This window comes from Phocoena phocoena, chromosome 5, assembly GCF_963924675.1.
Source record: "Phocoena phocoena chromosome 5, mPhoPho1.1, whole genome shotgun sequence".
NCBI lineage: Eukaryota > Metazoa > Chordata > Mammalia > Artiodactyla > Phocoenidae > Phocoena > Phocoena phocoena.
In genome coordinates this window covers 108,654,220-108,666,607 of record NC_089223.1, presented here as the reverse complement: position 1 = coordinate 108,666,607, position 12,388 = coordinate 108,654,220, and the positions used below count along the sequence as shown (strand labels likewise).

At 37.2% G+C, this 12,388-nt stretch overlaps 1 protein-coding gene across 2 annotated transcripts in view; it reads left to right on the top strand.

The window, feature by feature from the left end:
• Nucleotides 1-12,388, top strand: part of COL25A1 (collagen type XXV alpha 1 chain) — a 461,595-nt gene that overhangs the window by 353,059 nt on the left and 96,148 nt on the right. The window lies entirely within an intron of this gene.

The window sequence follows — 12,388 nt, the reverse complement described above, 5'->3', positions numbered from 1 at the left end:
ATGATTCCTCTTGGACTTGCGTGTAAACACGCAGGTCCCAGCTCCTCAAGTTTGTTTATGCTTTGCCAGTGAAAGAGAAGTTAGGGCAGCCTGCCGAGCCCCAAAGAGTAGAATTCCTTCAACTTACCTCTCCCTGTCACTTCCTCCCTGTCTCTGGAGCTACCTTCCTGACCTACTTTGTGACACGAACAATATTGGGGAACACAGGATGACGCTCTAATAACTCAAATTCCAGAGGACAGCTATGTCTCACACTTGCCTGGATGCAGTGATGACGGTCCACTTGATCATGTCCATTTCACGCGATGTGTGGCATGCAGCCTGCAGGTGCTCAGGATATAAAATGTATTTAAAAAAAAATAGAAGCTAGGTCTTAGTGAAACGAATGCATCAGAACACGCTAGTTGGTCAAGAATTAAAACAAATGTGTGCATGGGCTAAAGGTCAAAGGCTTCTCCCTGCACAGGATGCCTTCAACAGCCCTCCTGGGGAGACACTCAGCAAGCTGTAGTCCTAGCTGTCATGTAGCTGCCTTCAAAACATCACTGGTGAAATGGAAACATCCTGGGACCACACCTGACCCACTGCCTGGAAATTCTCTGTTTCTGACCTACAGTATCAAGATAGATATTTGATACAGACAATCAGGCCGGGAGTACTATAATGGATTCTTTTTAAAAAGAATAAAATGAAAGAAAAACAACAACAACAAAAGACCATATGTGAAAATTAAATAAAACATCTGTCATCCATGGTAACTTTGCATACAAGGGCAGCATTAGCTCTCCAGGTTATAGGATCAGAGGGGGTGAAGAGTTTTTGGAAAACTACCATAGAAATTTTGAAATTGCTTTATGCAATTGAATGCACCTGTAATTTCTATTGTGGATAACGGTCAAAACATATTCCTCCCATACACTCTTATGTCCAAGGCTACTTAGGATTCTTAGGAGCCATTGTTTGTCCCCAGATGTGCAGAGCCTATGATTTTTATCATTGCTGCAGGCTTTCTACCCTGATGCCCATTTGCAGCATCACAGCAAAGTTCTAAAATAAAAATGGATGTTTAAAAAATTATAATCTTATCTTCCTTAAATTCATATACACGCTCTAGAATACACGGTGTGAATAACAAATTAGTCCCATTTCCCTACCACTCCTAGCTTAATGTCATTAAATATAAATGTTCCACCTAGTCCTAAATGAATTATGTCATTGTCTTAGTTTGCTCTGGTTTCCCATTTCATATAACAACTTTTCAGATAAAGATGATCCTGGGTATTTTTCTCTGAACCTCTCTTCTCTCTTTAAACTCTTCAGATACAGTTCATATTCTCATTTCAAAAAATGAAGCTGAGAAGCTCAGTTGAAATCACAAATGTTCAAAGGATATGTCTAATGTAGTGATCTTCTAAAGTACAGCATTGTACTGTTCTTAAAGATGTAAAATTCATTTCTAAAAGAAAACTTGTATAATATATATTTAATAAGTAGACAAATAAGTATATATCTCAGTGAATTTTCACAGTGAACATAGCTGTGCAACCACAAACCAGATCAAGAAATAGAAGGTTATCATATCCTAGAAACCCCCTTTACCCATCCCCCCCATCACCATCTCCCTCTTCTGCCAACACAGATTAATTTTGCCTGTGTTTGAATTTCATATTACTAGAATCATACAATATGCAACTTTTGTGTCTGGCTTCTTTCATCCAACAGTATATTTGTGAGATCATCCACCTCTGTTTTTATAGCCTTCACAGCTGGTTAAAAAAAAAAAATTAAGAGGAAGAACCTTACTTCCTTGACTACCCTGTTAAAACTACATCACTCAAATAGCAGTAAATGAATGGTCTGTCTGTCTGACCTTGGGCAAGTCACTTAACCTCTCAATTTTTCATCTGTAAAGAAAGGCAAATCATGCCCTCTCTGCCTCCCCTATAAGGTTGCCAAAGACAAGTGCGATGAATTAGGAGAAAGCCCTTTAAAATATATAATGAAGAATTGTATGAGTATGTTATTATTATTATCACTCAGTTGTTCCCTCTACAGTAAATTACAGGTGAGCATGGATTTATATAACAGATGTATTCCTGTAAAGTTCTATATGAATCAGATTTTCATAAATCAACATAGCTTAAATGTGCTGGGAAATTTTGCTATTTAAAGCAATCCCATTCAGAGTCTTTTCATAAAGCAATACAGTCCCCTAATTCCTCTTCCCAGCAAACTGAATTTTTACATATTTGCTTAAAGTGAAATATTTCTATTATTTTTAAAAGTATCATTTGAAAAAAATCATTATGTTTACTAACTTAAATAGCACCTGTGTATTTTAACCCATCTCAAAGAGAGAAGATACCGGAAATATAATAGCAGCTTTCATGAGGAGAAGAATTTCCTTAGAAATTTTCTTTTTCCTTTCAAATATTATACATATGTGTGCGTATGTGGGTGTTTGTGTCTTGACTCAAAGTCTGGTAGAAAGAAAAGTACATATTACTAGTAATTCTGGCCTCAGAACAATTCAGGAGTGTATGACTATCGTCTGTGATCCTTTTTACTGGTCTATAAAATGTAGGCAATAATTCCTATTCCACCTATATCACTGGAATATGGTGAGAAGCAAGTGAAATAATAAAAATATGAAAATGCTTTATGGAACACAGACTTCCATAAATGAGAAGTATTGCTGTTAAGGCAAAAATGTCAAATGACATAACGTGGCGTACAGAAAGACCACTCTATGAGACATAAGGGCTAACGACAGTGTGACTATAGCTGTCAATTAAATTAGAGTGTGTCAAATACTGTGATTGACAATGCAACTTATTCCTTTTGTCCTGTTTGTTGCCATCATTGTGTTTGGTCTTCTCCTATATATCACATCTTCTTACCTCCTCACCTTTTCATAACACACCCCTTCCCTTCCGCCAGCTCAGACAAGGGAAGATAATATATACCACCGCTCTCATCTTTTCCACAGTACGCAAAACCCACTACCTCTGTTGGTTTGCGCCATGGAGGAGTGTTTGCTTACGTGAGGCTCTTGAGAGGCACTAGAGAATTTTTTAAAATGTAAAATGTCTCTAATGATGAAATGAAAAAACTAGGACTGGTCTAAAATTAGCTCTTTCAAAACTGTTTATGAGTGTGTCAGGTGGGGAATTCGTTTTCATAATCCACGCTGTATATTTTATATCGCAAAAATAATCATCTGAAGATTAACAGCATCTCTAATAGAATAAAAAAGAAGTCCTGCCTCTCAAGCAGTGCCACATTTATTTAACCCTGCTGCGCACCTATTCCATAAACAAGACCTTCAGGTTTTGCGAGAAGTTCTAGAGGAGATTTTAAAAGGCAGAACCATGGGCTAAAACGAACTGGACTCCATCTAAATAAGGAGAGAATCTCTCTGGCTTATAAAATTAGACTCAAGAATCAAACCAAGAACTGACCACAGCTGGAAATGCTAAAGCTCTGAACCCCGGCACAAACGGTCTTTATTTTTCAGTTCTTCAGGAGGTTAAATAGTTGTTAGAATAGTATTTTTGAAAGTGTCTTTCCTTTTGATATCCTTACTGTTTCTTTCTTTGACAAATATAGTAGTTCTCAAAAACATAAAAGACAAATGATATATATTCAATATACCAACTAGTCCCAGTTTCCTGCAAATTATTTTTTTGTCCAAAGTGTATATAACCAAGGTTTCATAGACCGTATCACTTTCCCTACACTGAAACCCTTCCTTCCTCTCCTGCCCCCCAAATATATGCAAACTCCATAGCGTATCCATTCATCTCTTTCTGAATTATAAGAGTACTTCAGATGTCATTCGCTGGGCCCTGGTGGTGTCTGAGAGTTCAAAACTCAGAAAAGTTTTTCTGTTATTGTTCCTTAAAGCGAAATTTGGATTGTATCCAAAGAAGTTATAGATACTTTTTAGTTTATTTTGATTTTGCCTGCAAACACATTTAATACATTTGTCAAGTGAATATAATGTAGTTTATGGTAGCTAATAACATAAGCATAGATAATTGCTTCTGCTTCATTTAAAATAAAATTGAATTAACCAATATGTGAAGATTTACTTTAAACATATTTAGTTATAATGCACTGCTATCCCACAGATTTGATAAAACTTATCATTTTACTTAATTGTACTTTGCTGTCTCAACCGCATTGATCAGCAGGGTGGCAGACATCGGACACAGTAACAGGCTTCTCTTCATGAGGCAAACAAACCTTCAAATCACAAATAACCAAAATGACCAAACTCATCTTAGGATATTTAGTTATTAGACTAGACATTAGCGATGAAACCTTTTTTGGTGAAACTGCATTACTTCAGTTGTGAACGCTACACTGCCTGCCGGGGTGCCTTAGCAACTGTTCTACTGCTTTATTATTCTCACTTAATCTGATTGTCCATGAAGTACATGTAAATGCCACGCCGACAGGGTCCTTGCAACCCACCAGAGCCTGTAATACTTGGTTTTCCAAATGGGCCGAGGCCTGCTCCCCGCCTCTCCCACGGGTACCTAATATCCGCATCTCTATGAGACTGAAGCTCTCACATGTAGACATTTGGGATGCTCACAGGATCAAACTCCATCCGCGTGCCTCAAAATACCCACCTCTTTGCCCCGTCCTCCAGTTTATTGTAGTACACACCAGTGGTGTGGTTCACCTGCAGAAGAACAGACCTGGGAGAGAGACAATTCACAGCCCTTGAAGGGAGCTCCAGTCATTGGGGCAGAGAATCCCAAGGTCCCAGGAACCCGAAGTACAGTCTAAGGTCAGGAGGTGGGCTACCACAGGAGGAGGTGTGCAGTCAGGGAAGAGATCTCTAAAGTGTGGACCCTAACACAGGAGCCCTCTTGCCCAGGGCTAAGGGCAGTACTGGGGCCATGTGTCTGAATGGACTCAAAAAAATAGACTTCTGCTCTGGTCACCTCCTTCGAGAAAACTTCACACACACTTCCTCATTCACAGACATTCACACTCCCCCAAGCTAATTTAGAAGCTGCCTTCTCCCCTCCTCCACAGCATTTATCACATCACAAAATAATTGTGTCTGGTGCTTAGTGTATTCAATAAACTGAATGACTGCATAATTCAATGAATCGGTAAATCAGGTACTAATGCAAGGAAATCCTGTTTATATTTTTCTCTCATCCAATATCATCGCATGCCAGGAGTAGGATTAAGCAGGCTAATTCCAACAGAAAACTACTTTTTCTTCTGCACCTTCATGTATTCATTCATGTATTATAGATAATTTGAAGTATATGTGTGTTCATGAATATGCATGGTGTAACTAAAGGACTGATTTTCATGAGGGAAAGTAACTGTAGCGATTTTTAGTCACACTCTGTGACTGTTTTTTAACTAGAGTGTAAATGATCTGGAAGAAATCTTAGGAATCATCTAGTTAATCACTTCACAGATAAAGAAACAGCATCAGAGTGAACAAATAACTTGACCAAGCTCATAGAGTAGTCTGTGGCAGAACTAGGATAGAATCCAGTTCACCCGATTGTCGTCTTACTCATTTTACAGTGTAGATCTGCTAGGTCTACACTTTCCAATATAGTAGCCGCTAGCCACATGTGGCCATTTAAACTGAAATTAAATAAAATTTAAAATCCAGTTTCTAAAAGTGGCGCTAGCCACATTTCAGGTGCTCAGTAGTCGCATGTGGTTACTGGCTACCTACTGGATTGGGCAATAGAGACTATTTCCACTGTTCCAGAAAGTTCTGTTGGGTAAGGCTGGTCTAGATAGGAAACAGAACTGGACAGTAGATGAGTACATATTAGAGTTCTAAATTTAAGTCTTCCTTCTGCTGGTCGTAGGATATTTAAATTTTAGCAGTTAGTGTTTCTTAGCATTGTTGATTTAAAATAGCAAAAGCACTTGTACTTTACTCAGTGGAAATATTTTTTACTGAGCATAGTGTAGGGTGACAGGCCTTCATGAACCATAAATTTGTTTCCTTTATGGTACACTAGGGAAGTATGCTTAATCACAGAGGGCAGAGGAAGCCTGTTAATTTTTCTTTCTTTACGGGTCATTTCCATTTTGGATGCAGCAAGGAGAAACAGTTTATTAAATATTTAGAAGGGATGGATTGAACTAATTTGAGCCTTGGATATTTGGTAAGAGGTGATAGAATCTCTGTTTGGGGACCTAATCAGAACATAGATTCTCTAATACCTAGATCCGTCTTTCATCTGCTGGTGGTAGTTAATATCCAATATTTAGTCTTGGGTCCTGGTTTCCTCAAGTGGTGAGAAAAATGTATGGCTTCTTTAATTTCCTGAGCATTTAAGAGACCTCCAATAAAGAGGTCAGAGCGTCATGATTTGGGGAAACACCAACAAATGAATCATCCAGGTTTAATATTTTCCCCAAAAAGTCAGCACATGAGGTAGAGAAGTCAAAAAGAATGTATTCTTTTAAAAAATTAATGACTGCATTTAAAACTTTTCATCAAATATTCATGAATTCATATAATAACATGTCATCGTATTGATAGGCTCTGAAGGAGACCTGTTTTAGAGGAACTTCTTCAAATAATAGAAATTATGGAATGATATTATTGAAACAGAAGAAAATCCCAGATACTTAAATGGAAACAACTGCCTCAAACCTGAGAACTTTAAGGAGAAAAATAGAATGATGTCTAACTTCCCACCAGAAGAGCTTGTCTATGTATCTTCTAAATAGATGATGTTGGATGATTCACCCTAGTATTTTGATTCCATTAGGTACTACTGTGATGTAACCATTTTATTTCATAATATCATTATTTATATAGACTAGAAAAGTTTTGCTTTATATCTTTTTCAATTTGATTAAAAGTTTTAGATGGCCATCTTAAAAAAAAACAGAACACTGAGAACTCTTTCCAGTGATTAGAAGTAAGATAGCTAGAGTTGCAAAACAATGGAGGAAATTCGGTAAATGGAATTTAATAATTTTCATATTTATTAATTCATTGTTTCAGTGTAGCCAATAATGATTTATTTGCTAGGCACTGCTATGTAGGTGCTGAGGATGTAGAATATATGGCCCGAAGAATTTGCTGCCTAGTCAAGTAGATTTGATAAATATGTAAATATATTAAAATACAGCCAGTTAAAATGTGCTAGAGAAACACAGAGGGCAAAAACAAGCTCTGCCTGGGTGCATTGGAGAAGGTTCACAAAGGAAGTGAGTTATGGCTGCTGAGCCTCGAAGAATGATTAAGACCTTTGCATGAAGGCTAATGGGAAACTGCTTGGGAAAGATGATTCCATGTGACTGAAGACAGAGTCCATGGAGGACTTGAAACAAGAGATAAGGCTCTCCCATCTCAGCTCTGTCCTGCTCTTTTCTTGTTTATGCTACGTTCCTTCATACCCAGTTCAGCTAAATCATTGGCTTTTACGCTGAAAACATATCAGCACACTCTCTTACATTCTAAACATTTCCCAAAAGTTTCTCGTTTGGCATTTCCACACACTTAAGCTATGGAGTCTGAATCTTGTAAAACATCATTTGAATTATACTCCAGACTCACGTATAATAGTGGCTAGAGTTTATGTTTCTTGACCCTCACTCATCAAACATCCAAGGAGAACGTGGAATTTTATATAAGTACATCTTAAATGAATCCTTCTTAAGTAAGACAAGTTTCCATTATTTATTTCAAATTTCCTCTTACCCTTTATAAACCAAGTTGTATTTTATGATCTTGTGACCAGGTTAGTAGCTTTCAAAAGGTTATAATTAAAGTCTGCTGCAGCAAACCCTTGAGAAAGTCTGATACTAACATTTTATGACTCCAATAAGTTAGATTATACGTGTTATCATTTTTCCCCATGGGAACAGACTTTAAAAAGTATTTTCTTCATTTTACCTAACTTTTATTAAATCTTGGAAAAATTCTTAACTCAAAAAGGAAATAATTTTAAGTGGCTTAAGAGATTGGGGCTTTTATTCTCCCCTTCACAGATGGACCACCTCTTTTTTGTTCCCTGCGTTTTTTATTACAGAAGCTGGTTGTATATTCTTGCATCCAGAAATGACCAGCAGCTTTTAGAGCTTTGAATTTTACTGTTAGCCATCAGGGACAGAACAGGAACTATGTCCGCCCCCTGCTCACACAGAACATCATTTCCTAATAGCAGGCAACCAGAACTTGCCTTAAAACACCTCCCAAGAGACATCCTAGAGCACATCATTTAGAAACTCTGCATTCTGTTTAAGTAATTAATACCTCAATCAAATTTCTGCTAACATCAGTAGTCAGAAAAATTCATTAATTTTTTTTCCATTCCATGATCTATCAAACAAAAGACTTTTTAATTAAAAGTGTTATTTTTACAAGCTGGAAAGTGCAGCCAATGCATAACGGTTATAGAAACATCCATTTCTTAGCTGCCTGCTTTGAAGATTAACATGGGTTGATAATTCTACTTACTGTTTGCATGATGGCTTTTGATATGCATTAGAGACCTTAGACCTACATCCACATCCGTGACACTCTCCGCGTCAATGAGACCATGTAATCAAGATGATTTTTGCTTTGCCGTTTTAATATAGAAGCCATGAATTGAATTCCTCCACTCACTCTTGCACTTAGAGGTAATCTAGAGGCTGTAAGAATAGGCCAGGGACTTCCCTGGTGGTGCAGTGGTTAAGAATCCACCTGCCAATTCAGGGGACACAGGTTCGATCCCTGTTCTGGAAGATCCCACATGCCGTGGAGCAACCAAGCCCGCGTGCCGCAACTACTGAAGCCCATGTGCCATAACTACTGAAGCCCACACACCTACAGCCGGTGCTCCGCAACAAGAGAAGCCACCGCAATGAGAAGCCCGTGCAGCTTCTGTGTATGATAAAAGACATGTAGAGTGAAGAAAGAAGTAACCTGACAATCACAACATTGTTGGTAAATTCTGGGAAAGAAGTGCTGTCATAGGGGTGCTTTGGAAAACAAAAGAAGGCGACCTAGCCCCAAAGGTGGAGGCACTGAGCCCTGAAATATGGAATGAGTGGAAGAGACAGGACCAGAGAGAAGAAGCCCATTAAAGGAACAGACAACCAGAGGTGCAGAGGTGTAGAGATGAGGAAGCATGGCTTATGTGGCAAACTACAACTGTTACAAAAGCTTGAACTTTTCTCTCAAAATCCATGGAAAGCCATGGAAGGCTTTTTCAGCTGAGGCAAGGTAGAAACCTGTAAGCCTTTTAGAAAGCTCCCTCGGGCAGCACTGTGTAGAAAGGGTTGAAGAAGACTGAAAACACAGTGGCTTTTAGATGCGTGTCACAGTAGCTTAGGTGAGAGAGAAGCGGGTTGGACAAGAGCATGGTAATGCAGCTGAAGAAGAGGACAGACTGGAGAATGTTCCTGAGTAAGTATAGTATCTGGTGCACCCGGAGGCGGAGGAATAAACGATCACTCTCAGGCCCGAGTAACGCGCTTTTAGTAAAGGCAGTCACCAAATGGGAACTATAGTATTTCTTTAACTTACTTGACTGCCATATTCTACATAATATTTTCCATAATCTTTAAAAATGGAATCTAGTGGGAGTGGGGAAAACAGGAAAGAAAATCAGTACACTGTGTAATTTCCTACCTGTTTAGAACTTTTAAGTTTTCATAGCTCTCCATAGTCTTTTCTGAAAGACCATGAAAATTAGGTGTAAACATTTATCTGCAGATAAGTGATGTCGTTACTCCACACTTAGAACTTTCGGTGGCTCATTTGGTTCTTATCTTTTGAATAAGGTTATGTCCATTGTGCAAAATCCTTTAATGAAAAAAGTTAATACATTCTACATCACCCAGAGCCTATACTGAAATGAGTACATTTTAAGGTTTAAATTATAATTTAACGCTTCTGGAGTTAAACTTAAAGAAATATAGTTTAACATGTTAAGATTCTGTATATTACACAGTTTCCAATCTTGAGACATATACAAAGAAATGATTACAGAAAATAAAAGGGACCAGATTATTCTCATCTTAATTGGTCGTCTGCAAAGTATATGCAAATATAAAAGTGCCCGCCAAGAAAATACCTAAGAAAGGAGCAATTCATCGATTGATAAAAATGGACTAAAAAGATTGACTCTTTGGTTTGGAAGACTATTTGATTCAAACTTTTTAAGACATGGGGATAACAATAATGGAATTATTTTAGAAATCTTAGAATACTAGAACAACTAGTTTTAATTTTAGGAATAATAAGATACACTAGCTTGACAAGTGAATAATGAATATATGACATTCTTCATCCAACTCATTATTCAGGCTGAGAATATAAGTAAGTTTAAGAAAGATTAGATAAGTCAGTCAGTGGTTCTATGACATTTACCCATTCCTTTATAAATTTGTATTTGTACTAGAAACTACAAAAGTACTCAAATGTAGACATCTTAACCAACTGGTAGTAGCATACCCTAACTTCAAAATCAGTTTTTGATCAGTGAAGCTTTCATTTGTAAGCTTAAATCTATGACCACAATGTCACAGATATATAATGGGATTATTAATCAGAGAATGCTCAAAAAATATATACATGAGCAAAATATTGATCAAAATAGCTATTTGTGTGTGTGTGTGTGTGTGTACTTACTCGAATGTATGTCTGTGCCTTATATTCAACATTGCTTTTTCTCAGTTCCTCTCTAAAACAATGACACTATCTTTGGCTTGTTACCATTTTTCCTGCCAGCGAGATCAAAGGAGTATATGCACATTTTTGGTAGCTGAGGATATATCCTTGGCAACATAGTTATGAAAATTTATAAGATATGTATTCACAATTCAAAATTAATATTGTCTTTAAAACTGCTTTTATTTTTGGAGTTTAGCAAAAATGGCCGTAGTTTTCTAACAGTGAGAAAAATCATATATTTATTTTTTAGAGCCATCCTTTGACTTTTTTTAACTATTGTGTTAAAATATACAACTAATGTAATTTCATAGATTTCAGAGTTGTGAGTAATGTTTCTAAATCTCTGACTTACTGTGGTCATGCAGCAAAGACCAGATTAGAAAATACCAGATATGTTCATCTCTAGTTAAAACATTTGGTTTCAAATTTGCTCTCATTTTAACCTGAAATATTCCCTTCCAGGGTTATACATCAATGTAATGAAATGCCCAATTTTAGTGAACAACACTTTTTCAAGTGGCAGTTAGGTTTATAGTGGGAAACAAACCTGTTTGCATTGAACATATACATTCTCAGTCTAAACATTGAATTAACGTACTTTTTGTTATATGATTTCCTCTCTAACATCAACATTTTAAAAAGTGGAATACTCTGGAGACACTAGGAAAAATGGAATCATAGGCAATGATAAAACCCAAGTCTTTTCTTCACTCTCAGATCTCCTATCACTACAGCTTCCAAATTCTGCCTTTACTTAGCATTAACATTCACTTCCCAAACAATTTACCCAAGTAAGGAAATGATTACACATGTTTATGTGCTAAGGGGAAGGAACCGGTGCAGAGTGGGAGGCTCTGATACAGATGCAGGGATAATTGATTGAGAAAGAGCCCTGAGGGCGAAGGCAAGGATGGATTCCAGAGTCTACTGGATGCATTCGCCCAGTGGGAGGAGAGCATCTTCCTCCTCTGATATAGTAAGGAGGGCCACATGGGTTTGAGTTGATGAGAGACATGATGTTGGGGGAATTTATGCCTGACAGCCTCTGTGTTCTCTGCAAAATCTAAGAGGGGGAGAATTTTAAATTGAAGGAGTGAGATAAGCGGAGAAAAGGTCAGGCCACACAGATAGATGAGATAACAAGCTCATTAAGAAGGTTGAGTAAATTGAAAAGGAATATATATGGCAAAATCTTAACAATTGTTACATATAAGTGATGGATACATGGGTGTACATTATATTACTCTCCCTACCCTTTATTGTGTTTTAAATTTTTTGTAATAAAAAGGGAAAAAGAAAAGAATTCAGTTTCTTGCAGTTCCTAGGCTTGTAGGCCAGTATTAATGTTTTCATATGTCTAACATTCGATGTCCTTGCCTTCAGTGTCACCGAGTCAATAAAACTACATCCTACATTTTAAAAAAGGAATCTATAAAGGTGATATTCACAGTGCACTTTCAGTAACCTAAAGCTGATTATATGAGGAAATTGTTAGTCTTCCTGTGAGGATTACAAAATAATTTATGAGGAACAGATTCTCTGAATGTTCCTAAATGTTGTGTATTTTTAATTAAAAAAGTATGCATGACCAATTCTTCCTCTGATTACCACGCTAGTCCTTTTTTTATGTTATAGTCTGAATGTAAGATGCTGATTAACTGAAATGTCACACATTAAAAATAAGCTAGCCGTTAGTTTAATGTAATGGAATAA